The sequence below is a fragment of the Styela clava genome, chromosome 8 (assembly GCF_964204865.1).
Source record: "Styela clava chromosome 8, kaStyClav1.hap1.2, whole genome shotgun sequence".
Classification (NCBI taxonomy): Eukaryota; Metazoa; Chordata; class Ascidiacea; order Stolidobranchia; family Styelidae; genus Styela; species Styela clava.
The window spans coordinates 2,211,015-2,229,353 of NC_135257.1; the positions used below are offsets into that span (position 1 = coordinate 2,211,015).

At 34.5% G+C, this 18,339-nt stretch overlaps 1 long non-coding RNA gene across 1 annotated transcript; it reads right to left on the reverse strand.

The window, feature by feature from the left end:
* Window positions 1–352: 352 nt before the first annotated feature.
* Window positions 353–16,758, reverse strand: LOC144425752 (uncharacterized). The gene is made up of 6 exons (XR_013477630.1): window positions 16,610–16,758; window positions 13,260–13,369; window positions 4,070–4,131; window positions 2,928–3,046; window positions 1,074–1,104; window positions 353–493 (listed from the first exon to the last, which is right to left on the reverse strand). It is a non-coding gene; the product is annotated as an uncharacterized LOC144425752 (long non-coding RNA).
* Window positions 16,759–18,339: the final 1,581 nt, after the last annotated feature.

An 18,339-nucleotide genomic window follows, 5' to 3' on the forward strand; every position in this document is an offset into this window, starting at 1 on the left:
TAGTTAGTTTCAAAATAGACAAAAGGTACATCGCGTGAACAATTTACTGTGTTTCAATTTCAGTTACTATTATGGTATATATTTTAAAGAAATCCTAACATAACACCAAATTTTGTGATTTACAATGTCTAAAAAGCGTTTTCAATCTGCTGCGAGACTGCTAAAACAAAACTTATGGTGATATCTTCCGTTTTATATTTTAATTTTAATATTTTATAATGCCGCAATCAAGAAATTGGGTTGCGGATTCACCTCTTCATCATTTATTTCTTCACCGATTTTTATAATATTAACTTGTTTGTGATGAATGTAAATTAGAAAGATTCAGAAGATTTTAATAACATACTTGCTCTTTAGACTCGATGTATCCACCTCTCTCAGTGATGCATAATCGGACAAATACCTCCGCATGTCTTTTGATGTATAATGATAAATTGTCTTTTCCGCTTTCAAGAAGAGTTTCAGAAAGCTGAACTTTATGCGAGATAATGAACTGTAAGTAAATTTTGTATAATATTGATTTGAATAAATATAGTTGTTCGAACTAAGTCATTATTAAGTTTTAGATTTATAAGTTACGGAAAATGTAATTTAACAGGAGCACAGAGAAGCTATGCTTATACTTTGGATACCTAAAATAAAAATATTAATTTTCAGTTCATTGACAAATTATTCAGATTTCCCCCTTATTTACTAACATTACTTTGGAATGATTTGTCAGTGTATAATATTGCAACACATCATATAAATTATATTTTTATTCATTGAAATACGGCTAAGAAATGTAATTATAAAAAATAAGGCGGAAAAGATAAAATTTAACAAATATTTCTGTTTCGAATTACCTTTACGCCCCTGAAAAAATTGTCCACGCTCTTGTGATAAGCTATGCTTATTCTAAAGATGCAAGGACGACAACTTGTACTGATATTCATTTAAATTCATTTTATATTATTTGCCGATTTTCAATATTATAAATATTATTTATTCGGAATGATCTGTCAGTTTGCTATGTTGTATCTCATTATCTAAATTTTAACTAGTGAACTATTTATTAGTGTGTTATATTTTACCTCTATAGTCTTTCCTTCCCATCCCAGAGACCTGAAAATATACATTTATAAATAACTTCAGCCAAAGATATTTTAGACATTAAATATATATAAATATGAGAACATGACAGATCATAACTAGGGAATAAACGATAGAGAAATAAGGAATATATTCCCAGATTCAAACACTTATGAACATAAGGCTACTAGCAATATGGATATAGGCTGACTATAGTAGATTTACAATTGGTGGGATCTCATGTATATATATAGTAACCTTCGAAATTTTAGTTTGGGACACATTCTATCCACTCATATTATATTATATTATATCATATTATATTATTGGAAACTTAATGCGATTTTAGTTCGAAACACATGTGAACACGAATGTCATGGTTACCTAGTACCAAAGGGGCCAAACCTTAACCTTACCAAACCTTATATTGACGATGAGTGCCATATATGAAAGAGACCATTCAGTAAAAATTATATAGAAGAGTTTACATTAATTAAGCTATTCTTAATACACATGATTAGGCATAACATGACGTGACCCGCACTAACAATAGGGAAAATATGACGCATATTTCTATGTCTCTATTTTTAAATAGTTATGAACATGGCTGGTATGATAACTTAGGACTTTTAGCAAGGGGATAAGAATCAAAAAGGAGTTTACACTTGGTTGAATATAATTTATACAGTATCGTTTTTGGAAATTTTAGTTGAAACACGAGTTCTTTAAGGTGTAAGATTAACGGATATCTTAATTCACATAGTATGACTCACTCTTATAATATCATTATTGGAAATTTTGGGCGACTCCAGTTTGAACTAGTTGGAAACATCATTGGCATGAATATCAACTGTGAACTACCACGTACAGGTCACAATGAGCTACAGTTACATTTAAAAAATTAACCTGATTACTTTATATAGTTAGTGTCAACTACCATTTGTGGCAAAAACGATCATCAGATTAATGAAAAAGGCCAGGACTACGTTTCCAAACATGTCAGACATATTAGTATATATAGGCACCCTATAATAAACAACAAGTTAAAAAATAGGTTTTAATATTCGCATGGTTATTAAGTTGGGGTTGTGTTTTAACCGAATTGCACTTAACGAGGCATAGTTCAAATTCTTCCAGTATCTCTGCAGATATACACTGCTGAACTAAAAGTATCACTATGAAAAAATTTCACTGTTTGTCGTAATCACAACGTGACACCCTATTGCGGTTACCTATTACCCTTTTGTTTATGCTGGCCTAATACCCTTTAAATAGACTGACATTACAACATAGTGATTCGCCTTTCGGTTTGGACGATTAAAGGAAACGACAGCAGATGGGACAACACAGCAGTTAGCCCCTGCGCTGTACCGACTATGCCATTATTCACCGGATATTGCTACAGTTAATTCGTAGGACAGAATATTTATTTCCGCGATTCTACGAAATGAGCATGGTTTGGTTTAACATATTTTGCCATAAACAATTATGAGCGCGCATTGGTGCCCAAACCGACAAAAATAAGATCAATTTAATGCATTCTTGTATCTCGACTATTGGGCGGGAACGAAAAAAAGCTTAATTTTTATTTCTGAAAAAAACATGGCCCTAGCCTTATTCACTGGACCGACTCAACAGCCAGAATGAAACGGTAGTTGTGCGAATCATGTTATGATGAAATTTTGAGGTTGTAATTTTTAGAAAATGTTATTTGACACACAAACCAAAACTGAGCTTATACTCAATATATTGAAATTAATATTTGTATGTAGATTTCCCGAAAAAAATACAATATATCATTTATTTATACTACAGACATCTAAATTGAAAAGATTCCAAATGATTTGGTTACATACTTGCTCTTCAGACTTGTTAGGCCTCCATCTCACTCAGTGATGAAAAGCTGGCACTTGACGAATTTCTTTTGGTACAATAATAAATTGTCCTGTCAACTTTCAAGCAGTGTTTTAAAAAGCTGAAAATCAATATATATGTCATGATTTTGTGCAAGCCAATTCTAAATTTGAATTAAACTAAATTTCGTTGAGCCAACTATGTCATTAGGTAGTTAATTCAGACAAATGCTATTTGACAGAGACTATGCAAAGCAAAAAATAGACGTTAGTTTCAATGAAATACGTAACGGATAAATTTCGACATTCGATTTCATAAAAGCCAAACTTTTCTCCGATTTTTTTTTAAATACACAGAACTAAGAAAATTTAGACGAATAAAATTTATTCAGCGATTGCCATTAAATTTCAAATATTATAGATTACCATAGAAATTGCTTTTCATCGACTCTACAGTTACAGGTATATGTAATCATTCAATTTCATAAATTCAGCTTAATATTTAAAACATATCAGGTGTAGTTTTCAAACTGCACGAGTTGCAAATAATACATTAACAGTAAAACACCCAATGAACTTTTATAACTGTTTCATGGAGTATATGACTAATCACCTCTGATCAGTAACTTGTAGAATTATCACATTGTTCACGGTGGGGATCGCAAACTGGAGATCACTATCCAGCAGAGAAGCGAGCAACGAATTTTAGGGGTCGCAAATAGTACACCAATTTGATACAAGGTACTATATTTATAGTACTATTTCGGACTTCTGCTTTAAAACACAATTATTAAAACTTGTACAGAATCTAAATCTTAAATTTCGATAGAATGAACAGGATCAAATAAGCAGCGTAACAATGTTGGCTTGCATCGAACTATTTAGCATTTTAAACGTGAACGTGGGTCTTACTTTTTTGGAATTTTGATTCGAAAGACAATTATTAAAACTTGTGAAAATATAAAACTTACAATTTCGAGGGAAAACACACGATCAAATAAGTGGCATGACTATGTCGACATTGATCGCAAGACCCGAGACGCGGTGCGCTCGCATCCAATTGTTTAGCATTCTAAACGAAAACAGTGGTGTACAGGAATAAAATAGGCGTCGAAATTCAAATAAAATGTTTAAATGATAATTACTTGTATTATTCCTCGTTCGTTACTTTGTGCCTTTGAATCTCTAACCTTTAATAGTTTTGCATCTGAAAAAAAGTTAAAATATTGATAAATAAACTGTCGCAGAACTGTAGTTATTCAATGAACAGCGGGACTGAATCTATCGGATCTTTTGCACAAAGCTCCCGCTACGTTTTAAAATGACATATTAGTAATTATCAATTTGGGGTTAGGAATGATTTAAAACATTTGAATTTCCAGCGCAATCTGCATTCCTAACTTAAACTGGATAATTATTAATTCTCTTATTTTGAACGTTGATAGGGTCTTTGTACAAAGATCCAATCTATACACGGCGATCCGGTAGTATTCGTACCAAGACGGCGCCACAACCTGAACCCTAACCAGGTTCACATACTGTGTTCAGGTTGTGCGCCATCTTGGTACGAATACTATCGGAGCACCCTATACACCAGGGCTGGGCAATTATTTTTGCTCGAGGGCCACATTGCAAATCAAAATGCAGTGGCGGGCCGGACTAATTTGAGTCAACCAAAATTGCGTTTTTTATTGTATTTTATTACACAATTGAATGAAACAAAATCTAATACAATTGTTATTTTTAATGAGACGTGTGTATGCTCTGCTGCGCCTTAACAAGTCCTTGAATGTCGGGTTCAATGGCAGACGTAGATATTCTCAGCAAATCAGAAAGATGTTCATCGGTGAGAGACGACCGAAATTTCGATTTGGTAAAATTCATTACTGAGAAGGTTTGCTCGCAAATATAAGTGGATCCGAAAAGAACTAGCATCTTTTGAGCATGTCTCCTTATGTTGGGAAAACTTTTTTTATTTAGAGAGGAATAAAAATCCAGAATTTCAGATGATTTAAATTTTTCCTGAAGTAAAGTGTCACACTGCAAATCAATAAGCTCGAGTTGTGCATCAGATGGTATGTTTTCCACGTTACTGGTGAAAGGAGAAGAGACCATACTCATTTTATTTTCAATTAATCGGAAATCTTCAAATCGTCTTAAAAATTCAGCATGCAGTGCATCTAGCATTGTAGAGTACTTTTGAAAATCATTTGCAGATGTGGTAGCTGTGTTGAGTGTGGGAAAATGAGCGAGATTATTGTTCTGTAATTGGCGTGAAAGAAACTGCAATTTCGTTATGAACGATTTTACCAAGCTGTGCATATTATGCACAAACAGTTTTTTACTTTGGAGTTTGCAATTCAACTCATTCAATAGAGCAGTGACATCAACAACAAAAGCAAAATCAGATAACCATTTCTTATCTGAAAGCTGCGGAATATCCTTGTTCTTTGTTTGACAGAATTCTCGAATCTCCTGCTGCAAGTCCCAAACTCGCTTCAGTATTTTGCCTAAACTGAGCCATCTCACAGTTGTATGATATCCTATGTCAGTGTGCTCATTTTCTTGCTCTTCCAACAGGGAAATAAACTGTCTGTGATTTAGTGCTCGAGACCTGATGAAGTTAACTAGTTTTGTAACAACATCAGTGACATGGCTTATTTTTAGCACTGACTTGCACAATACCTGTTGATGTATGATACAATGTAAAAACACTAACTGCTGCTTTGGGTCAATTTCATTAACTCTGTCTTTCATGCGCTTCAACAATCCCACATTTTTTCCTGTAAGATTTGGGCACCCATCTGTCGTCACTCCCGCCAATTTTTCCCATTTAAGTCCCAACTTATCCATGGATGCATCTACCTCGCTAAAAATATCTGCACCTGTTGTTGTTATTTTCATTGGTCTTATAGCAGCTATTTCTTCAGTAATTTTGAAATCACAAGTAATTCCACGAACGAAAATAAGCAACTGAGCAGTGTCGCGTACATCACAACTCTCGTCTAACGCTAAAGTGAAGAAGTCAAATTGTTTGACATAATGTAGCAACTGATCTCTTAAATCTCCTGCGATACACTCAACCCTTCTGGTGACAGTTCTTCTCGATAGCGGAACTTGTTTAAAAGCATCTGTTTTATCAGGACAAACAATTGCTGCCGTCTCTACTAAACATTCTTTGACGAACTCCCCTTCAGAAAATGGTTTGCTGTTTTGAGCGATTTTGTGAGCTATTACGAAACTGGCCATGACAGCTGCATCATTAGATGCATGGAGTCGTGTGAAAAAACTTTGCTGTTTTTCGAGCTTTGCTACCATACTCTCCGCTGTTTGCGCCATTTCATTATTACTTAGATTTTTGTATTTTTTTGCATGTTTTGTCTCAAAATGCCTTTTTAAATTAAAAACCTTAATAACCGCGACCTTCTCCTTGCAAACCAGACAAACAGCTATCCCATCGACTTCTGTGAATAAATACTTCGCTGTCCAACTTTTGTTAAAAATTCTGCATTCTGTGTCAACTTTTCTTTTCTTGTTTTCGGCTGACATTTTGCAACTTTGTAGATCTAGCACAGGTTTAGAATTGACGCTACAGTTCAAGTTACATAAATAAAAGGATAAACAAAGAATAAAATAAAGCTGGGCGCAATTCAACAATTTATCTACATACCACTACTTCTACAATATTTGAAACGCTGAGTAGCGCAGAGCTGACTAGCCTAACTGTATCCTTCTTAATTGGGACACGAATCAAAACGCGACTCATCGAAATTACGCGCGCAAAATTCACGCTTCGATTACTCTGCTGTTCAGTAATCACGTGCAAAAACAAGCGCTGATCGTTGCGACAAAGATGACTACAGATATCAGTTGGTACTATGCCATGGTCTAATCTAAAATACACAAAGCTACCAAAACGCTTATTTCTATTACATTAATGAAATTTGCCCTCAAAGTATATTTTATAAGTAAATAAAAAATGTAAGTGTCTTAATTTAGAAATCTGCTCGCGGGCCGGATGAAACGTTGCCGCGGGCCGGATGCGGCCCGCGGGCCGGAGCTTGCCCAGGTATAGTATACACAATAAAATTGGAAAGTGAAAAGGCTACGGAGAATCTCTAATAAACCATTGATTTTGCGCTACATTTGCGAAAGTTTCAAAAGTTATGCATTACATTCATGTAAATCTTGTCCCGTTGAATGCAGCTTACGTAGTGACGTAGATATATTTAATATTTAATTTATATTTAATTATTTCGATCTAATTTCGGCTTGGGGGTTAAAATTTAAATGTACCAATAATTTTTCGAGTTTGACATTATGTGAACTATATGAACTATGTCAAGTTTTGGGTCTATGAATAACCGAAAATGTAATTTGATAAATTATATGAATTGGATATATATTTAAACAAATCTATTCGTACCTGTCTGCTCTAGCGATATGGCAACATCAAATAAAATAATACACCGTAGATTTTCCAAATTCTAAACCCTAACGAGCCTGTCGAACCCCTGCGCTATCCTGAAAGCTCCAGCCAAACCCCATTGTACCAGGTGGTTGAAATTAGGAACCCAATCAAGACTTTATAAAAGGGAAGCATAATTTCGTGCAAGATTATGGAAAATGAAAAGATTCAGGTTGAAAATCTTGGTTTGAAACAGCAATCGAAGATGTTTCATAGTCATAAGCAGAAAGCATCAAAGGGCACTATCATATAAGCACAAACACTAAAGCGCGCGACATCCGTGGAGATGACGGGTTCACTAAAACTTACAAACTTACAACTGCGCAACGCTATACAAACAGAAACGCTAATTTATAAGTTGTTGAACGTGTAAGTTTAAATATCTGAGATGAACTGTAGTTATATTTGCATAATTAGTAGACGATGTGATAGAAATTCCCATAATAGAAAACTGTTTAAATTTAAAGGAACCTTGTCGAACCCCTGTTACCCCAACGAAAAACAAAAAGTCGATTGAACCCTGGTTAAAAACTACTCTTCTAGACCATAGGTTCTCAAAGTGCTCCGTACGGAGCCCCAGGGCTCCGCGAGAGAAACCCAGGGGCTCCGCGAACTCTTCAGAATACTGACTCAAAATTTTGTAACTGTTCAAAGAAGCAATAACAGCATTGATAAAATCTGACAACAATATAGCCTCGAAATATGGTAAAGAGGCGGAATTAAAAAATGACATTATTTATAAGCAGGAGCGCAGCCAGGATTCTTAAGAGGCAGGTGGTTCAAAATTGGAATCGGAAATTTCCGCGCAACATTCTTCGCGATTAAAAAACGGATAACGAGATTTCTGTTGCGTAAAATATTCAATCCATGACCGATGCGAGCATTTAACGTGTCTCGTTGTTAACATGTAATTGTGCTCATCGTTACTCACGTTTGGTTCGAGATTACTATTAGGATTACTAAAGTAAAATGAAAGAATACTATTCCAAAATAACATAAAATATGTGATAAACTGCCACCGACCGATGCGAGCATTTAACGTGTCTCGTTGTTATCATGTAATTGTGCTCATCGTTACTCACGTTTGGTTCGAGATTACTATTAGGATTACTAAAGTAAAATGAAAGAATACTATTCCAAAATAACATAAAATATGTGATAAACTGCCACCGACCGATGCGAGCATTTAACGTGTCTCGTTGTTATCATGTAATTGTGCTCATCGTTACTCACGTTTGGTTCGAGATTACTATTAGGATTACTAAAGTAAAATGAAAGAATACTATTCCAAAATAACATAAAATATGTGATAAACTGCCAACTATAAATAAATTGGAGTCGTATTTTTGCGATCTTGGGATTTGTCAAACTTGATTTGTTCTTTTGCACTTGAGATTATTTTTAAGCAAGATATCGGCTTCGGCATTCGGCTCTGTCGGTAGTTTCAGAATGAAAAAAGGTACATCGCGGATCGCGCTCACAATTGACTGTGTTTCGATTTCGCAGTTACTACGATGAAAACCTAACATAACACCAAATTTTATGATTTACAATGTCTATAAAAGCGTTTTCAATCTGAGGTGAGTCTGCTGAAAACGAAACGTGTGATCTTCCATTTTAAGTTTCAGTTTTAATATTTTAGAAGGCGTTTTTCAATTAAGAAATTTGAGTTGCGGATTTACCTCTTTGTTACCGGTAATTATTATTTTTAGCCTTTCATCGCCGATGACTATAATATGGTAACATGTTTTTCACATTAAACTCATACTTCCCCACGAGAACAAAAAGCAATTAACGTCGTCATTGTGTAACAATACATGTATATGCCGAGGGAAATTTTTGATTTAGGGAGAATAAACACCGGCGTAAAGATGTTTAAAGATTCAAAAACACGCCATGCTGACGAAAAAAATCGGCGATTGTAACAAAATGATATCGCGCACGTTATTAGCGGCCTTTTAAGTCTTTCAATGTCAAAAGGGAAAAGATTCGCCCCCTAATTTATCAATATGTTGGTCAAGTGTCAAATTTACAGCTTTAGTATAACGTCACGCTAATAACCGAATTGCGTAAGTCATTTTTAGCAGTTTTGAGAAAAACGTAAAAAACTTCCTAATGATATTGTTATGCCATTGAGAGTCAATAATTTGACATGGTTCAATTTTTTGATCGTAGCCGAATTTACGTTAATTTGTATGACGCAGTTAAGTGACGTCATAATGGCGCACTGTGACTTAGCCAGGAATGTGTCTATGACTTGGGGACATACGCAATTTTGCAACTTTACTATATGCACCAGTCCTGAAAACTAAACATTCCAAAAACGAATGTAATTCTTAGTATCTACAATGCCTAATCCCCAAAATAGCTAATCAGTTTCAATTACATTATTTTTCATGTTTAAAAATATATATTTCATCAATATAACACGTTCTGCACACCTATCGAAATAAGACTAAGATTGAAAATAAAGAATAAAACAGCAATGCACCCAATATAAAAACCAACCAAGGTGAATTGGACTCGGACAGTGAATATCGCAAGTGCACGTCTTCCTATACTGTAGTATAAATTCAAATTAATACGCGCTAAGCTAGAATCCGAGATGCAAAAACTCGAAAATACCTCGCCGAGGTTATTTTGCCTTTGTGGCGTCACAATACTCCTGCGGGAACAATGATAAACACTGGCCAACACATTTTTTGGTGCCCAAGGTTTCTAAGCTGATTTAGATTAATTTGGGGGTGCTGAGTCCAAAAATCATACTCGTTTTTTCTCATCAGGTCAAATTTTTGAAATATTTGCCATTTTATACCTTTTTTCCTTAAAATTAGGGGTATTTCTAGCGTTATATCAAATGTTTAAGTTTTTATTGTGATGTATGCCAAACGATTATGACATCACACGCCTTATAGAAGGCAAATTTTATATATATAGAAGTCAGACATGAAATAAATAGGCTGCATTGTTTTGGTTGAGTTGCAGATTTTTAGAGCAAAAATTAAATATGGCTACATCTTCTCTTAGGCGACATTGTTCAAACAATCCAAATGTATTTTGCTATATTTGCGGAGAATATACATTGCAATCCAACAGGAAAGGGATCAGTAAATTTGTGAGGTGTGCTTATCTTGCCTACTTCAAAGTAATGCTGGGTGATCAAGATAAGGTATGGGCACCTCATATTGTATGCAAGCAATGTGTTGAACATCTTCGACAGTGGACAAAAAAGGATAGAAAGTCACTCCGCTTTGGTATTCCAATGGTCTGGCGTGAACCGAAAAATCATTTTGATGACTGCTACTTCTGTGCAGTAAACACTAAGGGAATCAATAGGAAGAACAGAAAATCGTTGGTTTATCCAAACCTCGAGTCTGCAATTAGGCCAATTCCACACTGCAATGAAATTCCTGTTCCAGTGTTTGAAGGCTTGCCCGAATTGGAATTGCCTTGCTCTGAAGAATATCAAACCTCCGTTTTGTCCACTAAAAGTAGTGAGGGCACTGATTCAGATATCTGGTTTCCTTCTTCACTGCCACAGCTTTTTTCTCAAGAAGAACTTAATGATCTGACTAGAGATCTCAACCTTTCCAAAGAATCTTCTGAACTTCTAGCTTCAAGACTCAATGAAAAAAATCTACTTCAGCCGGGAACTCTCATAACATTCTATAGAAAACGCCATATTGAATTCTTGTCATATTTCACTCAGGAAAAAGACATAGTATATTGTAACAACGTTGCCGGCCTGCTGCGGCAGCTTGGTGTCCAACAATATGATCCTCAAGATTGGCGCCTTTTCATAGACAGTTCCAAAAGAAGTTTAAAATGTGTTCTTCTTCACAATGGAAACTTATTTGGATCAGTTCTAGGTCATTCAACAAACCTCAAAGAAAAATACGATGAAATCAAATTTGCACTGGGAAAAATTTCATACAGACAGCACCAATGGATCATATGTGTCGATTTGAAAATGGTTGGATTTCTCCTTGGGCTACAAGGTGGATACACAAAATTTCCTTGCTTCTTGTGTTTGTGGGACAGCAGGGCAAGAACAGAGCATTGGATAAAAAAAGATTGGCCTGTGCGCAGTGAGTTGATTCCTGGCTTTCTCAATGTTTTGGCTCCTCCTTTGGTCGACCCTTCAAAAATTGTGTTTCCTCCTCTTCACATAAAGCTTGGCATCATGAAACAGTTTGTGAAGGCTCTTGAGAAAGATGGCGACTGTTTCAAATATATTTGCAGGAAATTTCCAGGTCTAACCACAGGAAAATTAAGAGCTGGAATTTTTGATGGACCCCAGATTCGAAAGTTAATGAATGATGTGACTTTCTGTAATTTTATGAATCCAACAGAATTGAGGGCTCAGACGGCGTTTACAAATGTAGTAAAATTCTTTTTGGGAAAAACGAAGGCGCCCAACTACAAAGAGCTTGTTGAAACACTACTTACAAGTCTCCGTCAACTGGGTGAAAATATGAGCATCAAGTTACATTTTTTGCACAGCCATCTTGCCCGTTTTCCAGAAAATCTAGGTGATGTGAGCGATGAGCAAGGGGAGCGCTTCCATCAAGATATCAGCGATATGGAAGTTCGCTATCAAGGTCGTTGGGATTCCACCATGCTTGCAGACTACTGTTGGTCTATCAAGCGCGATGATGCCGAGGCCTCTCATTCTAGAAAATCAGTAAAACGTCAATTTATAGCTGATGACATCTATTAGATAGCATTTATTACAACTTCCAGCTTTAATTGTGAATATTTTGGTGAGATTCCATGGATATGTTCAATTAAATTACAGAAAAATGTTGTTTCTTCAATTTGCCTATCTTTATTGTGGCTATCGGCATCCTGCAAAGAGCGATATACCATAGAGGAAAAACTAGACCTGATCGAGAAAAAGTAACAGCATTTCTGAAATCAGCGCCCTCAAATGTGCTAAAAACGTTTAAAACATCTTAGGCACCATGAAAAAAAATTTTTTTTGTTGGCCAGTGTAATTCATTATGACGAAACAATTGCACAAATGTGCATGTCATACTAAATCTCTATTTTTATTGGTTTCGAAATTCTTAAAATAAAATCTGAGTTAACAGACAGGTGCGCAGCATTACATTAATACCTATTTTATAAAAAACTCAAGATCGCCAAAAATGACTTACGCAAATCGGTTATTAGCGTGACGATATATAATTTATGTTTGAAATTTAGATTCAATATGACTTGTGTTAACCCTATTAAAAAGGGTTCAGCATTTAAAATAAGTAAAGTACTTTTAACTTGCTCAGGAATATTAATCTGAAAGTAACAATTTTAACATTTATTTTGGGGCTCCGCGAATAATATTCAACCTTTCAAGGGCTCCGCAACACCAAAAGTTTGAGAACCCCTGTTCTAGACTATTGAAAAACTAACAAAACGCTATGGCAGTGAAATAAACCCATAAAGTACGAATACAATAAATACTATGAAATGAGGCCCGACCAATTGTATTAATGCAGCGGCAATTGTCCCATTACCAGTATTATAACCCTATTGCTGGCAAACTGCCGCATACTTCGATACTTGTCAAACGATGGGAGAACGCCCGAAAAGGACCAGTTTTCGGGAATTGTGCATACAAAATTAACAAAGCAGAAACATTTATTGCATACCAGCTAAAAACTGCACACCTTCCGTGAACTAGCGGATGGAAACCATTGCATTATATCACTTTATGCAATTATATAAATAAAATTGGGCGGAATATTATGGACATCCTGTGAGGATAATTCAAATATTTGCAGTTCTTCCTGACTAGCGGGATTTAACATGATATATCAGTTTATATCTGACAAAATATGAATTGAAAAATTTATAAGATTTCATACTTGCTCTTTACTCTTTACGCTATATAGGCTTCCATCTCACTCCGTGAGGCACCAGACTAATAAGAATGTCCGTTTGATGCAATGACTCTTTCAAGCAGTGATTTAGAAAACTGAAAATGAATATATAGTTTCATTATCAAGTTTTGGAGTTACAAATCAGAAAAAATGCTTATTAACAGAGTTAAATCAAAGGTAAGCTTATATTAAAAATACATAAACAATATTATTTTGACCACGTAGAAATGCCATTATTGCCGATTTATTCATGTGGTTGGTCTCAATAAAAAAGTGTTTTAACAAAGTTGAGTTACGTGAACATTCAACAGTAAGTATTGTAGTGATTACCAATTTGCGAAGTTCTTTAAATATTATTTAACACGAAAGTACCACCGACACGATCTAAAATTAAACGCATAGAAATGTCCAACTATCCGCTTCAAAAATATCGCACCCCGGGGTCAATAATGATGGTATTGTTCGCCTAAAATTGGGACCGTAATTTACAAACTGTGATAGAAATCCTACACAGAAGATAGAAATCATAATAAAATTAATTTGTGTTGTGAATGCACTTGTTGTCCCTATTTGCCGATGTGAACTCACAATCATGTCCGAAATATAAAAATTACGGTATCCGCGTGATAATTAATATTTACTAGTGAATAAAAAAAAAGTGCTTTAATATAGTCTAACAACATTAATAGGAATGTCGGTCGCCAAAACGACCGCAGTGACTTATAATTCACTGAGGCCTTCGATTACGACAAAATTATGAAATAAAAAACGACGCACTGTTCTAGTAAAATCCGAAAAAAAAATATTGTCACGGCGGTGGTTTCGGCGGCCGACACCCCAATTGATGTCGTTCAAAATGACAATACTGATTATTCGCTGTCCGTTAAAAATATTCGATTAACTCGATTAAAAAATACGATTTTGCCCGCCACTGATCACTGCGCAAGTAAATAATCATTGAATGGAAAAAAAAGTTCAACTTCATAACAATAAATTCCAAGTAATAGTTTCACATTTCATGCATTTGATCGGCGCTACATGCGAGCGTACTTTTGTACATATAAACCATTTTGACACTACTGACATCTGCGAGATTTAGTTCTCTCTGAAATTAATTTTTCCGAATTTTTTATGTTTTATTTCTAAATGCGGGTACCCGCTGACTACGGATTAATAGTCGACGTTTGAAATACAGAGAGATTCAGATTCAGATATTTTATTTCCGTCGTGCATGAAATATTGTAGCGACACAAGTAATAAGAAAAAAAAAATGCTAACAAAAAGATCAATTGAAATAGAAAGGCACACAATATTTCCGCAATTGACGCGGGGCCGCGAAAGACTACCAGAGTCATCGTGTCAGCGACACCGTGTTTGCTGAGTTCAACAGCAGATGACGTCAAATAAAATCAACTAATTATTCTTTAACAAAAATGGGAATACAATTTGGCAAAATAATATCGAGAGAGTCAAGAGATTACTGAATATAGTAACTAACTGTAGTAATTACTGATTATATAGTTAAAGTCAGTTTAGCTTATTAACGTAATGCTCAGATGAGCACAGAGAAAACAACATGACATTGCAAATTTCAGATAACAGAAGGGGAATTCCCAACAACTGCCAAGGGGAAAATATATTAGCAGTTCTGGGTACATCAATAATATTCGGGCGAGAGAGAAAACCATTTCGAAGTTATAGTAATAAAGAATAATTGATAATTATTAATACATAATGGAGGAAATTAATCATCAAATATGCTTTTGTTTTAGGTATAAGATTTATATATACCGGTACCATACCGAGTTGCAGTGCTACAGCCAGAAATAACCGAATGCTCAGGATATTCAAAATTATACATCAACGAATAGTGATATTGACAATGCCGTTCGCATTGCAGCATTGTTTTTATATTTTGGAAGCAGTGCAAAAAGAAACAAATGAAAACAATATAGGCGTTTTGCAGTATTCCTCTTTTCACAAATCTGAAGCAGATAGTCCAAAAAAAGGCCAAATTACTGAGAGATATAAGCATCAAGGTAAAGATTTTTTAATGCTTGTTTAAATGGATAATAATTTTTAGAACGAATAGAATCAGGAAGCGTATTCCATAGTTTCACACCCACAAATTTTATAGTGTTTTGTGTAAGATTAGAAGAATAACGGGTTACATAATAAGAGCTGTTGGTAGCGGATCGAGTTGCATATGAATGTATAGCACGTTGTTTAAAAAAATAATTAGTGAATGCAATAGGCAGTTCATTATTCTGATGCTGATGCATAAATTTTAGTACTTCAATTTTATAGATATCTGCCATTTTAATTATTTGCATTTTATGATAATGGGAGTCTAATTTTGATCGAGGTCCGGCATTAGTAAGTGCACGAATTGCCCTGTTTTGCAATATTTCAATGCGATGTAATGAAGTTTTGTTAGCTGATCCCCAAGCTGATACGACTTGTAAAATATTCACCAACACCATCAGGCAAAGAGAGACGGTCTACAACGTAACTGTAGAATTTCGCTGTGAACGACCATACATTTTAGTTTATTAAACGCATTACGTCGTCGTGAATTGCACTTTTGGCGCACTCTTTTAGTTTCATCGTAACCCCCATTGGAAAATCCTGGCTGCGCCCCTGGGTGCGGCAATATTTAAAATGCGGTATTTATTGGCTTGATTGTGTTCAATGAAACATGCAGTTGCGACGACTTACGTCTTACGACAATATAAAATCATTACGACTCAAAATTACCGCGTCAATCAGCGGACTTGAAATGAAGAACAATGAAACCAAGTGTAACAACACTGAATCCGCCCCGCCGCAGGCTTTTTAAGGTTTCACCATTTGAAATATCCCAAGATATGGAAAAATACGAACGATTGTAATTTAAATTATTGCAAAAAAATCGATCAATATATTTTGCATTAATTATTTTATATATCGTCACATACCGAGAAAAAGTCGTATGCGGCTCAATAGGTAGTAGTTAGTTTCAAAATAGACAAAAGGTACATCGCGTGAACAATTTACTGTGTTTCAATTTCAGTTACTATTATGGTATATATTTTAAAGAAATCCTAACATAACACCAAATTTTGTGATTTACAATGTCTAAAAAGCGTTTTCAATCTGCTGCGAGACTGCTAAAACAAAACTTATGGTGATATCTTCCGTTTTATATTTTAATTTTAATATTTTACAATGCCGCAATCAAGAAATTGGGTTGCGGATTCACCTCTTTATCATTTATTTCTTCACCGATTTTTATAATATTAACTTGTTTGTGATGAATGTAAATTAGAAAGATTCAGAAGATTTTAATAACATACTTGCTCTTTAGACTCGATGTATCCACCTCTCTCAGTGATGCATAATCGGACAAATACCTCCGCATGTCTTTTGATGTATAATGATAAACTGTCTTTTCCGCTTTCAAGAAGAGTTTCAGAAAGCTGAACTTTATGCGAGATAATGAACTGTAAGTAAATTTTGTATAATATTGATTTGAATAAATATAGTTGTTCGAACTAAGTCATTATTAAGTTTTAGATTTATAAGTTACGGAAAATGTAATTTAACAGGAGCACAGAGAAGCTATGCTTATACTTTGGATACCTAAAATAAAAATATTAATTTTCAGTTCATTGACAAATTATTCAGATTTCCCCCTTATTTACTAACATTACTTTGGAATGATTTGTCAGTGTATAATATTGCAACACATCATATAAATTATATTTTTATTCATTGAAATACGGCTATTAAGAAATGTAAATATAAAAAATAAGGCGGAAAAGATAAAATTTAACAAATATTTCTGTTTCGAATTACCTTTACGCCCCTGAAAAAATTGTCCACGCTCTTGTGATAAGCTATGCTTATTCTAAAGATGCAAGGACGACAACTTGTACTGATATTCATTTAAATTCATTTTATATTATTTGCAGATTTTCAATATTATAAATATTACTTATTCGGAATGATCTGTCATTTTGCTATGTTGTATCTCATTATCTAAATTTTAACCAGTGAACTATTTATTAGTGTGTTATATTTTACCTCCAAGTTCTCTATAGTCCTTCTTTCCCATCCCAGAGACCTGAAAATATACATTTATAAATAACTTCAGCCAAAGATATTTTAGACATTAAATATATATAAATATGAGAACATGACAGATCATAACTAGGGAATAAACGATAGAGAAATAAGGAATATATTCCCAGATTCAAACACTTATGAACATAAGGCTACTAGCAATATGGATATAGGCTGACTATAGTAGATTTACAATTGGTGGGATCTCATGTATATATATAGTAACCTTCGAAATTTTAGTTTGGGACACATTCTACCCACTCATATTATATTATATTATATCATATTATATTATTGGAAACTTAATGCGATTTTAGTTCGAAACACATGTGAACACGAATGTCATGGTTAACTAGTACCAAAGGGGCCAAACCTTAACCTTACCAAACCTTATATTGACGATGAGTGCCATATATGAAAGAGACCATTCAGTAAAAATTATATAGAAGAGTTTACATTAATTAAGCTATTCTTAATACACATGATTAGGCATAACATGACGTGACCCGCACTAACAATAGGGAAATATGACGCATATTTCTATGTCTCTATTTTTAAATAGTTATGAACATGGCTGGTATGATAACTTAGGACTTTTAGCAAGGGGATAAGAATCAAAATGGAGTTTACACTTGGTTGAATATAATTTATACAGTATCGTTTTTGGAAATTTTAGTTGAAACACGAGTTCTTTAAGGTGTAAGATTAACGGATATCTTAATTCACATAGTATGACTCACTCTTATAATATCATTATTGGAAATTTTGGGCGACTCCAGTTTGAACTAGTTGGAAACATCATTGGCATGAATATCAACTGTGAACTACCACGTACAGGTCACAATGAGCTACAGTTACATTTAAAAAATTAGCCCGATTACTTTATATAGTTAGTGTCAACTACCATTTGTGGCAAAAACGATCATCAGATTAATGAAAAAGGCCAGGACTACGTTTCCAA